We start from the raw sequence: 13581 nt of genomic DNA on the forward strand, positions 1-13581 counted from the left end.
TTTTTTTCTTTAAAAACAGAAGTCTTCATATTTATATTCAGTGTCCTAACTTTAAAATTCCATGTAGACTAAACAAGATACATCCATGGGATTGATCCAGCTTGGCTAAGCCTTCAGTTTATGCCCTCTGCTGTTGTACATACAGAGGTGGGTTTTGGTCTATTTCGCTAGCTCTGACTCCCACTTTTTCTGGTTCTTCATTGTCTGCTATCAACTAGATACTGCCTCTAGATGTTCCATTGATTGTTAAATATTTAGTTCTGTATATCATCGTCTTCTTAAATTTGTCTTCTTTAAAGTAAAGGACACTTGGAATTTCCTTCACCCTTGATGACAGTGTACAGAATTAGGAGATTCTAATATCTCATTTCTATTCATTTGGTGACCATATCCTGTGACTCCAACAGGCATTTTTCTATTTTATCTTATTTTATTTTTTTTAAGATTTTATTTGTCTGAGAGAGAGGGAGAGTGAGTGCACAAGCAGGGGGAGCAGCAGGCAGAGGTAGAAGCAGGCTTCCTGCTGAGCAAGGGGCCCGATGCAGGACTCGATCTCAGGACCCTGGGGTTATGAGCCAACCCAAAGGCAGACACTTTTTTTTTTTTAATTTTTATTTTATTTGACGGTTAGAGATCACAAGTAGGCAGAGAGGCAGGCAGAGAGAGAGAGGAGGAAGCAGGCTTCCTGCTGAGCAGAGAGCCCAATGCGGGGCTCGATCCCAGGACACTGGGATCATGACCTGAGCTGATGGCAGAGGCTTTAACCCACTGAGCCATCCAGGCGCCCCCACAAAGGCAGACACTTAACCAATTGAACCACCCAGGTGTCCCAGCATTTTCTATTTTAGATGTATAGATTGTTAGAATTTTAGCAGGCAGGATCAGAAAATACTGCTATTCATTATGTTCTCTCCGTGATCTCTGCCAGAATTCTTTCTAGATTTTGATCATTATTTGAAGGAGCTGGGAGGATATGATCATAGATGTTAATTAAGTATTAAAATCTTAGCAAGAAAGGTTTTTCTGTCTGTAGTCATTCATGTCATCCTTTGAGTATGCTTTGTTCTGTGAGGTATTGGAAGAGGAATTAATACTTGGAGCCAAAGTCTCCAAACATTGAATTATGATTACTTTTGGATCAAAAACTCTTACCTATCTACTTAGTGTTTTTTTAATCCCACGTTTCAGAATTTCCTACTAGAGGGGTTATATAATTGTCTGTATTACCTCTTCCCTCCCTCTTGTCAGAGACTTCTGTTGCGCCCACCCCAGTTCATCAAAGGTGATTACACAGTTTTGAGGAAATAAAAAGTAATTTCTTTCAGATGGTTGGAAACTACTGCCATTGATGCTTTTTCTCAAATGGCCAAGGTCATATACTCATAATTAGAGTAATTAGAAAGTTAGTTAGAGGCACTATAAAAAATTGAATTTGGTGGTGGTGGGGAAACTTTGGACAATGAGTCCTTGCAGTTACTGGGGAAAAGCAAGCCATGTCCAAACAGTTCTTGGCTGAGAGCTATTCTCGATTTCTGCATACTCGTGAAACTATTTTCTTATAGTTTAGTTTTCCAAATAAGCTTCCCTACTAGAAAGCCACTATTCTCAATACAAGCCATTACATAGTTTTTCTGATAGTCTTTTTAAGTTAGTTTCCCTTAGGTTACAGTAACCTTTTTGAAAGATTCATGGTTCATATCTACAAAGGAGCAAGAGAGCTAACATTTCTGGGTGCCTAAATTCAGGAGCCTTTTTAATGGTATTTTAGTCCTCATAGTGACCCCTTCAGGTCACTATTCAGAAATCACTGCTCACGATTCACCGAGGAGAAAACCAGTGCTTAGCGAGATTAAGACATTTGTACAAGATCAAACTGCTAACAAGTGGTAGAAGCTGAGATTTCAAACATCTTCCTCCAGGTCTCTTATTCTTTGTATTATTCTGTTATACTCCCAGTTTTAAATTTTAGAAAGACTGTTTTGTTAATGGTGTGTCACATGGAAAAGAATGGAGGTAAGGAGGACAGTTGGAAACCATGGCATCAATATAGCAGAAGAGAAGGTTTCGAGTAAGATAGTGAAAGTTACAGATAAAAGAACCTGCTAAAAGGGATAATTAAACCATTCGTTTAGCATATACTTGTGTTTTTTTTTCCAATTTATTTATTTTTAGAAAAACAGTATTCATTATTTTTTCACCACACCCAGTGCTCCATGCAATCCGTGCCCTCTATAATACCCCCCACCTGGTACCCCAACCTCCCACCCCCCCGATATATTTGTGTTTTGTTTCAGTTCACTGTATAAAGAGTCGATTTTTCAAGCTATAAATTCCAATTTAAAATGACAACCTATCATATATGTTGAAGTTATTAATGTTTAATATTTTGGGATATGGCATAAAGTGTAAATCAGAATTTTAAGACTGAATCATTCTCTGCCCTTTGTAGAGATTGTCTTTAATATGAATGTGCTTGATAGATATTTTTAAACCTTTTCTTTTGTTTATATGTTAACTCATATTAAAAAAAGTAGTAAAGACCATGGGATACAGATTTAGCACATTTTAAAATGCTGGTCAGCCATAATATGAAAGAATTTAAAACTGATTTGAGTTTGGAAATTATTCCAAAGATTGAACATTTCTTGCTATTTATTATTAGATATAAATCCATAGTACAGAGAGTGCTTTTTGAGAGCTAGTAGTATTTGGTAGATATAGTAAACAATTTTAAAATATTAATACTGTATTTTGTATGGTACATTACACTTTATAATTGTCCTTATAGTTAGAGAACTCATGAGTTTGTCAGTAGATATATGAGGAAAATAACTCAGAATAAGGGATCTGAAATATATAGAGATTATATTACAGCAAATAAAATTGAGATAAGCCATTATGGTTTTGGAGTAGAATTTGTGATCTTGCTGGGAATGGTCAGGTCAGGGGGAACATAAAGGAACAAAAGAAAGAGAAAATGTGATGATATCTGCACCCCCCAGGATTTTAAAGATGAATACAAGAAAAGCCGTGGGCTCTCTAACTTGGGTAGAGAGCATTTTCTCATGACTTGAGATGCTTTTTTATGTCTGTGCAGTCAGGCAGTACAAAATGTGAGGCTTGAAAATAACTGTAGTAGATTGTTGGGAATGCGGGGAATAAAAGAAAGTACAGCTGTCCTTGGGATGCCTACAGTGTTATAAGTTTGGGGATAAAGTGTAAGTTGGCTCCTTGGAATTTATTTGATTTCAACTTCAGTGGTAAAACATTATCTGATTGGCCACCTCCTTATTTTGAATTATGTATTAGCATATTCTCCTGAGATGTAGAAGGTAAAGCATTCTCTGCTTCTCTTGCAAGGGAGAGGATATGAATTCCCTCATCCTCTACCTTTATATCCTCCTTTTAGCACTCACCTCCTAGTAAATGGACAAGAGGATGCTTCAGAGCTAGTCATATGAGTAGTTGATGTTGCTCTGAAGTCAATTTAATGGATGCTGGGAATGCCCCAGAATAACATTTCCATTAACCTGTTGTTGATATTATCAGAAATTCTATCATTACAAATTCATGATAAATTTCCTATTAAATTGGGTCATCCCTAGTAAAGCTATTGATTTAATTTCTACCTAGCCAAGACAATATTTAGTATTTTTAATAGAAATTTTCAACCATAGGTTCCTGTTTGACCTGGCCTTCCTAGAAGCTCCCACTTCTCTGATTTCATGTTCTATTGTCCTCAGTGGTAGAGGCTAGAGTCTACCACAGTGGCTAGAGTCCTCAGTGGTATTCTTTAAACATGGTAGACAGTTTCTGCCTCGAGATCTTGATCTTGAATGCTTTCTCACCTTTATCTACATGGCTTGCTTCCTAATGTCTTTCAAATCTTTACTCTGATTTAGCTTTATCACTGAGGCTTTCTCTGAGCACCCTACTTAAAGTTTTAACGCCTCCACCCACAATCCCTAAATGCTTTCTCAGCTTTATTCTTCTCTGTTTTACCTATCATGATCTAAATACTGTATATTTCACCTTTTAAATATATATATATATTTTTTGCCTTTCACCACAAGAATGTAAACTGTATATGAACAGGGACTTTGTTTACTTCATTGCTGTATTTCCCAGTATAATTTCTCACATATAATAGATGCTCAGTAAATATTTGTTGAAAACATGAACGAGTGAATACAAGGTACTGTATGACTTGAGATGCTCTTTATGCATAAAATGATTGACACATAACAAGAAGTGCCTGTAGGGAAAAGTGGGTACCAAACAATTATCTCATATCTTTTGTTATGTTGTTTCTCAAAATGTGTTAAATTGTGTTAATCCCTCACCAATAAATACTTGCCCAGAGCCAGCTATGGACAGCTTCTGTTAGCATATTTATAACAATTCTGAACTCAACAAAGCCTTCAGATTTCATGCATTTATAAAGAGGCTGCGTTTCTGGATAACTAACTGGAATTTTTGCTTTTACTTATTGGTAAACTAGTGTGAGCACTAACTTGGGAGTCGATGTTTCTGGCTCCTATTTTCAGATTTTTTTTTTTTAATCTGTAAACAGAGGTGATTGGAATACACTGTTAACATCTATTCTAGCTTAATCTAAGATTTTATGATTTATCTTAATATAGCTTAATGAAATCTCTTATCCAATTGTATAATTATTTCATTTATTAAGCATTGGGAAACTGCTAGGATAGGGAAATGCAAAACAGGAAGAAAATATTAGATCTTTCAGAAATGCAGAATCTCAAGTTTTTGTTCTAGAAGTTACTTATCAGTATATTATATAATCTGCCTGCAGAAGAAAATAGAGGCTTCAAAGCTGTATGAATGCTTGAGCCATGGATCAAGGCATGTGGATTGGTTCTGTGAGTAAATTGTTATATTTTAACATCAAAATATTCTAAATATGTGTCAGTGGAATTTATTTGTGTATGTTAATCCAGGGGATAGTTCTGTTTTTGAATGATAGTAACACAGACTTTAAACATTTTTTGTAATGATGATAGCCTCTACCTCCAAATTAAACTTTCCTGTTTAATTTGAATTTCCTGAATCAGAATTCTGTCAATGTTACCTTCAATTAATTTAATTTAGGGTTTTTTTTGAGATTTTATTTATTTATTTGACAGACAGAGATCACAAGAGGCAGAGAGGCAGGTAGAGAGAGAGGGGGCAGCAGGCTCCCTGCTGAGCAGAGAGCCCTATGCGGGGCTCGATCCCACGACCCTGGGATCATGACCTGAGTGGAAGGGAGAAGCTTTAACCCACTGAGCCACCCAGGCACCCCAAATTTCTTTTATTTTTAACATTTAAGTTTATTTTAAGTATTCAGCTTAGAGTATTGATTGATACGGGCAATAATAGGAAACATTTTGGGTAACATTATTCTCAAAATTGTCTTCATACCTAGACATTACCTTTCATACACCAGCTGTGGCATTGCCATATTAGTAGAGTTCTTTTTTATTCTCTAAACCAGTAGTTTCCAAGTAGCATTACCTCAGGAGCTGTTTAAGAGTTTTCATGGAATGGTGCCTAGGTGGCTAAGTCTGTTAAACATCTGATTCAGTTTGGGGTCAAGTTAGGATCTCAAGGTTGTGAGACTGATCCCTGTGTCAGGCTCCACACTCACCGTGGAGTCTGCTTGAGACTCTCTCTCTCTCTCTCTCCCCCCCCCCGCCCCTCCCCTCCACTTGCCCACACTCTGCCCCTCTTTGTCTCCTAAATAAATAAATGAAATCTTTAAGGAAGAAAAGTGTTCATGGATTCCTACACCCAATTATTTGGATTCAGTAGGTCCAGAGTTGGCTAAGGATTCTGTATTTAATTCTGATGCATAGCACAGTTTGGGAACAACTGTTCTAAACTGATGTGGAGAGGAAATGCTGTCTGCTACAATGTATTGGTACTGCAATTCAATAAGAATGAAGTAGGGTCACAGTGTAACTTAACTGTAAGAACCCCATGAGAGTCAAGCACCCTGAGGCTTCTATAGTAGGGAATGCAAAATAGGATGATATAAACAGTAGCCACTTCATATATTTTGAACTTAAATAAATTATAAAAATCTGAAACTACAATTCTTTCAGATATAAAAGCCACAAGAAAGTGGTGTCTAAACCGACACAGGTATAAAGGTGGTCATGATTGGAGTCAAGTACATTTGAGGCTACATATAAAGGCAGAGATGTTGGCTCAGCCTCTTACTTAAGTATAAGTATTTCCTAACATTTCACAGCACAGTTCTATAGAAATTTACTAGTGACCTTCTATTAATAATAGAGAAATGTCTATTTTTATTTTCAGGCTATACCATTATTTTAGAATGGAAAAAAAAGTAGGGAATACTTTGGGGAATGGAAAAATAGTCAGGAGTACACCACATATCTTAAAGTAATCAAAACCTATAACTCCTTTATTTGACCACCATAGTAAATTCTAGAGGATATGTGCCAGTCATATGGTTCCTCTGATTAATTGTGTTTATTGATAAAGCTTCAAGATCATCCAACGATGAAGTATAGTAGCCAAGAGATTCCTTTCTAGAGGCCGTAAAAAACAGGAATGTTCCACTCTCTCCTATCTATTCATGAATTAGTTCAACAAATATTGTAGTGCCTATTATGTTCCAGATACTAGGGCAGGTATAGATAATGGACGATAGTGACATAGATAATAGACAATATAAGTATATGATACACTGAAGATTAATATTTGCTTAGAAGAAAAAGAAAGGAAAAGTGAAATTGTTTTTGCTTTTTAAAAAAAGCCGACTTTAGGGAAGGGAAGTCTGGGATAAAAAGAGGCCTGGTTCAGTTACCATCATGGATGTTTAATCACTGCCTCTTGAATGAATGTGCAAAAAAACTGGTCTGCAAATTTAGTACATATAAAAAAGTTGTATTATTAGAAAGTAATATAACTTTAGGTCTAGGACAAGAAAACTAATAGTTCCCTGTATTCTGCTCTGATTAGGTTCTTTGCAGAAGTATTGTGTTGAATTTGGGGAGCCACTTTTTAAGAGAAGACATTCGGGATCATGACAAATGAAGAAACCATGTCAAATTGGAATCAGGACTGGGAATATTTAGCATGGAGACTCTTTGCAAGATTATGCAGATAATTTTAAAAGCTGCCTTGTGAAAGAGAAAAGAAGAAATTTAGTCTGTATTGATTCAGCCAGACGAGTGGGTTGAAGTTATAAGAAACCATTTAGAGTCTATAAAAGGAAGATCTTTATCAGCAAAACTCTTCCATTAAATTTCCATGTTACTGGAGTTGTAGGAGAAGCTACATGAGTCTATAGGTCTTTAAAATTTTGACAAGTAGTAAATGTAATAATTCTTTTGGAATAAAATTCTCCATAATATGAGATATCCTTTAATCATGAATCGTAATAAGTAAAACTTGATGTAAATATTAGATTTTTAATGGTGTATCTGTTGCTCAGCTTGTTGCATAGTACCTATCACAATTAAAAATTGCCCCAGAAAAATTATAAACTGTATCCCTAAAATTATATTTGCAGAAAGATGAAGCCTGATGTAAGTACATATATAGTTATAATTCTAATAAGAAAAGGAAAGGTCCATTAGCTGATTGACAGTGGATAAGTAGTGTCTTGACTTAATTCCCTACCTCAGAGATTGTGAGATTAAATGAGTTTGTATGTGTAAAGCACTTACCCAGTGAGTTGTTATTTAATGAGTTGTTATTTACAGTTTTTAACTACTTGGAGGCATTATTTGAGAAATTAATATTCTCATGTAGATGAGCTTGTAAAAATTTGTAATATCTGTGGTTCTGTTTTCCTTTTATCACCAAGCATTTTACACTGCAGAAATCTGCATATGCCTCTCAAATCATAGGTAAATGTAGTAAGGCCTCATTTATGTAGCATTGTCCAGGGGAAAATGTTTGACATAAATGAAACACTTTCTGATTACTCCCTAAAATGTAAACTTTTAACCATTTCAACTTTTAAAAATGAGTGTATCAGGGTACCTGGGTGGCTCAGTAGTTTAAGCCTCTGCCTTCGGCTCAGGTCATAATCTCAGGGACCTGGGATTGAGCCCCGCGTCAGGCTCTCAGCTCAGCAGGAAGACTGCTTCCCCCAACCCCTCTCTCTGCCTGCCCCTCTGCCTGCTTGTGATCTCTGTCTGTCAAATAAATAAATAAAATCTTAAAAAAAATTAAAAACGAGTGTGTCACATACTTTCCTGTCTTTTGTGTTTAAACAAAACAAAGGCCACTAAATATGATTTTAACTTTTTGAAAAGCTAGTGTTAGATGTATGATGTATAATTAAATAGTTGTTTTCATGTATTTCATTTTGTTCTTTTCAGGGAGCTATCATTTTTTCTGTGGTAAAGCTTTTTATACACTCCGGACCACTTTCTAAATTTCTATATCTAATCTACTCCTGAATGTAGAAACCAGATATTCAGGCTTCCTAAGAATTACATGTTAAAATGATTAAGATGGCTGGAATTTACTTTAAAACAATTAACCACTACCCTCCCTTCTTAATTATTCAAGCTGGGTGATAAGCACTTAAGCATTTATTACTGTGTTCTAACTGCCCTTGTACATATTTGCAAATTTTCATAATAAAAAGTTTTTTAAAACCACCATTAGGGAAAGGAATTGTATGGTAGCCATATGGAGGTCTATGTATATTTATTTCTTAATTTTTATCTTTATACAGATTCACAGGAAACTTAATAATATTTATCTTTGGACAAAAGGACTGAGAAGTAAGGGGAAGGGATATTCACTTTATTTTTTCTAGTGGAGTTTTTTAAGACCCTTTCTACCTTCATGTATTGTTTATTGATCTCTCTCTTTTTTTAAAAAAAAGGATTTATTTATTTATTTGAGAGAGAGAGAACATGAGTGAGAGGAGCAGGAGGAGTGGGAAAGAGAATCTCAAGCAGACTCCATGCTGAGAATGGAGCCTGACACCGGGCTCCATTCCATGACCCTGATCTGAGATCGTGACCTGAGCTGAAACCAAGAGCTGGATGCTTAACTGACTGCACCAACCAGGCAGCCCTTATGTTTAGTTATGTATTTGTGTATGTGTATATGTCTTGATGTGTATCTAGTCAGGAAAAGGGTTCACTTCGGTAAATTCTGTGAATTCACAGTCTGTAATTTGAAAATACTAATAGCATCTAACTTACAGGATCATGAAGCTGTGTACCTCTTATTTTAACACATTCTTACTTTATTTTAAGTAGTTTAAATGGTAACACTGGGGTCTGTGTGAGGTGCTGAATGAGCAATAAGAGGAGCTCTGTAATGGTTGTTTTAAACTTCTGAGAATTCTTTTTTAGTATCCAAATATGGACATAAGGGATTACTAATTGATGTTTGTACTGTCCACTGTTTCCTCTCCTTTTGATGGCTTGCTTACTGCTTGTACGATAGCTAACTCTTCACCTTCTTTTATGCTTCCCTTTTCGTAAAGCCTTATACTCCTTGTTTATGTCTTTCTTCCTTGATTTAAATATTCTGTCCTTCCTGTATTTACTCTTATTGAATGAAACAGATAGATGCTGAACTGCACAGCATAAATTCAATTGTATATCACCAGTGATATACTGGATTCACAATTAAGCACCTCCTGAAGGTGAGAGTATAAATTATTTCCTCTTTGGGAGGCAATTTGACAAATGTATCATAACTTAAAATGTATATACTTTTTGTCATAACAGTTTCTCTGCTGGGAATTTATCATAAAGTTATATTCACCCTTGTACAAAGATGTATGAAGAAACTGCGTGGTGTTTGGATGGAAGAGAAAAAGGAGTTTTGGGGTGGGAAGAGAAAAAGGACTATCGTTCCTTTGAAATTCATCTTTTCTTTAGAAAAAAAGACAAAAAATTTAATCTTTTCCTTTACTACTTTTTATGTTAAAAAAAAAAAAAAGCTTTCTTACTACCTGTGGATTATACAGGATCTACAGGTTTTTATTCCTAATGGATTTTCTGGATTATATTTTTCCTCAGTAGTCAACAATGCTGACAGTAGGCTTCTTTATTGTTCAGCCTTTGTGTAGGATTTTGACAACCCTAAATTAATCATTTGATAATTGAGTCCATTTCTGATAGTAGGAATTTTTATAATTTTATTGCATAAATGTGTGTGTATGTATATCTATTGTATAGATTATTTATCCTTCCTGACTATATTCCAAATACACGTTTCTGTCCTTAACCCCAACTCCATGACCTGATGACTACCTGTTTTTCTCTCTGTGCTCAGGTACTTACATATGTGTTATATGTATGCATATAGCTCTAACCCCTGACATAAGACCTACACATCCAAAGGGGTTTTTTTTATTGTATTTTTTGAAAAACCTGGTCATATAATACTCATTTGATGGCATTTTGGGTTTTTTTTTCTCAACAAATGAAATGTGCAAATCCACCACCAAGGTACCTAAAAACTAATTTATTCTTTTTAATGATTGCATTGTGTTAATTGATCAGAGTAAATCGTAATGTATTCAGCCATTCCTGTATTGATTGAAACATCTCTGTTTGTGAAGACTAAGAATTTGGAAAATAAGTGACAGTAAGCATCTTTGTACATATTAGGTATGATTACTTATATTTCTATATGCTAGATTACCAGGAATTGGACTACTAGGTTCAAGGTATATGTACTTTAAATTTTATACATGGTGCTAGAGTCCTTTGAAAAGGATAGAATAATTCACTTAGATAACGAAATAAAACAGTACCCTTTTGAGAAGGTATTAATCAGTCTTTTACATTTTTGCTAAAGTGATAATCTCATTGTTAAACCACATAATTATTATTTTGCTTTTAGTAAGTTTGAGTTTTTTTTTATAAACTTGACAACTTGAGTCTGCTCTCTTTCTACATGTCAAATATTTTTTCTGGTTTAATTTCTGAGTTTGTTTATGCTTTTTTTCACTTATTATGTCTAGGAAACTAAACTTTTATGTCTATCTTTTCAAGTTTCTCCTCTTTGTTAAGATTGTTTAGAATACTTGTCATCTTATAAATTATGTTGTAGAATGTATTGCTGTGGTTTATTTCTTTTGTTTGTCCTTCTTTAAACTGCCTAGAGTTTATTTTTTTAATAAAGAATGTAAGAGGGGCGCCTGTGTGGCTCAGTGGGTTAAAAAAGCCTTTGGCTCGGGTCGTGATCCCAGGGTCCTGGGATTGAGCCCCACATTGGGCTTTCTGCTCTGCCAGCAGCCTGCTTCCTCCTCTCTCTCTCTCTCTCTGCCTGCCTCTCTGCCTACTTGTGATCTCTGTCTGTCAAATAAATAAATAAAATCTTAAAAAAAAAAAAAGAATGTAAGATAAAGATCTGTGGGTTTTTTTGCTAGATGACAGCCAGTTTTGTGGTGATAATTTTAAAAAAAATTATCTTCCTGCAGAAATAGAATTTAACTTCTGACTTGTACATTTTTCATATGTGCTAGAATCTGTATTTAAGTTCTTTATTCTGTTCCTCTCATCTGTTTCTATTCCTAAGACAATGCCATGTTGCTTTGATTATTGTCTTTTTTTTTCTTTTTAAGATTTTTACTTATTAATTTGACAGAGAGAGAGAAAGCACACAAGCAGGGGGAGCTGCAGGCAGAGGAAGAGGGAAAAGCAGGCTCCCCGCTGAGCAGGGAGCCTAATGGGGGGCTTGATCCCAGGATCCCGGGATCATGACCTGAGGCGAAGGCAGAGGCTTAACCAGCTGAGCCACCCAGGCGCCCCTTAATTAATGTCTTTTGACTGTATTCTGAAACATGGTCAGTGAAGTCCACTTTTGGTTTTCTCTTTTTTCTGGGTAGTTCTTGGACTTTCTGCTTTATAACTTTAAGATCCTATAAAAATTAAAGAACAAATCTTTTGAGGTTATTTCTCTAGACAGTCATTGGGGCAAAGTACTATGAATGAAATATTTTTCCCATTATTTTTGTAGGTGTTTCTCTCTAAACTAGGGAAAATTATTTATTATTTATTTTAACTGTATTGTATTTTTGATAATTTATTTTTATTAATTTCAGTTTTCTTTTACTGGAATTGTCTGCATTTTCTAGGTATTCCATCAGGTCATTAGCAAAAAAGATATTTTTCTCTTTCATTCTGATATTTATGCTAGTTAATTCATTTTTGTATCTTAATTAGTTGCTATAATCTTCAAGTCAGTGTTTATTTTAAAGGGATTAGTGGACTTCCTGTTCTTTTTTTTAAGGTTTTATTTATTTGAGAATGAGAGAGAGAGTGAGCGAGTATGAGCAGAGTAATGGGCAGAGGGAAAAGCAGGCTCTCCACTGAGCAGAGAGCCCTATGGGGGACTTGATTCCAGAACTCTGGGATCTTGAGCTGAAGGCAGACACTTCAGTGAGTGAGCCACCCAGGCACACCTGGGCTTCCTGTTCTAACCCCTCATTTTATTAATTTGATTTATTGAATGAGTAATAACATTCATATGATTAGAATAATAAAAATAGTTTCCTGTGTACACTCTCCTTCCTACCCTTTCTCTGATCTTTTCAGTCTCTACCCTGTACTCAAAGTAACCACTGTTGTTGGTTCTCTTCCGCAGTTCATCAGATTTCCATACAGAAGCAAGTTCTTAATATAGGTATATATATAAACACACGTATATGTACACTGTATGTACATATTTATTGTGTCCATGCAACCTTAGTTTTATTTGAAATGGTTATAGTGTTTTGCTGCTTATGGTACTTGCTACTGTTCTTTTTTCAAAAATGCTTATTTTTTTCTATTTTTTCCCATAGAGCTTTTGTTAAAAATGGTTGCTGAATTTTATCAAATGACTTTTCAGCATCAATTGATAAAATGATATGATTTTTTTTCTCCTGAATTTGTTGATGTCTTGGATTATGTTGATTATAAAGGGACCACTGTCATATTTCTGCAATAATTATAATAGGATATTATTTTTCACATGTGGCTGGACTCTGTTGTCTACATTGTTGTTGTTTTTTTTTTAATTCAGAATTATACTTTTAAGTGAAATCGGTTTATGGGTATATTTTATGTGCTAGTACCTTTATTAGATTTGGCTTTGTGTTGTTTTGATCTAAAAATGGCTTGGAACATTTTTTGTATTTTTCTATGGTTTGATATTAGCAGAAAAAAAAATTTTTTTTTTTTTTTTTTTAAAGATTAAGAATCTACAGAGGGGACGCCTGGGTGGCTCAGTTGGTTGGACGACTGCCTTCGGCTCAGGGCGTGATCTTGGAGTCCCGGGATCGAGTCCCACATCAGGCTCCCAGCTCCATGGGGAGTCTGCTTCGCTCTCTGACCTTCTCCTCGCTCATGCTCTCTCTCACTGTCTCTCTCTCTCAAATAAATAAATAAATAATCTTAATAAATAAATAAATAAATAAATAATCCAAACCTTTGGGAAAAAAAAAAAAAAAAAAGAATCTACAGAGAACCCAGCTTGTCTTGGTATCTTTTTCTATAATAGGTTTTAAATTATCTTTAATTTATGGTGTTTGGTTCTACTCAAGAATTCATTTCTCTTGGGTTAATTTTGATATTTCCT

General features: G+C 35.1%; 1 protein-coding gene across 8 annotated transcripts in view; it reads left to right on the forward strand.

Annotated features, from left to right (window-relative positions):
* The window catches only part of HMBOX1 (homeobox containing 1), a 196153-nt gene that overhangs the window by 55607 nt on the left and 126965 nt on the right, over positions 1 to 13581 (forward strand). The gene's annotated exons all lie outside the window — the stretch shown is intronic.

The sequence above is a fragment of the Neovison vison genome, chromosome 11 (genome assembly GCF_020171115.1).
Source record: "Neovison vison isolate M4711 chromosome 11, ASM_NN_V1, whole genome shotgun sequence".
NCBI lineage: Eukaryota > Metazoa > Chordata > Mammalia > Carnivora > Mustelidae > Neogale > Neogale vison.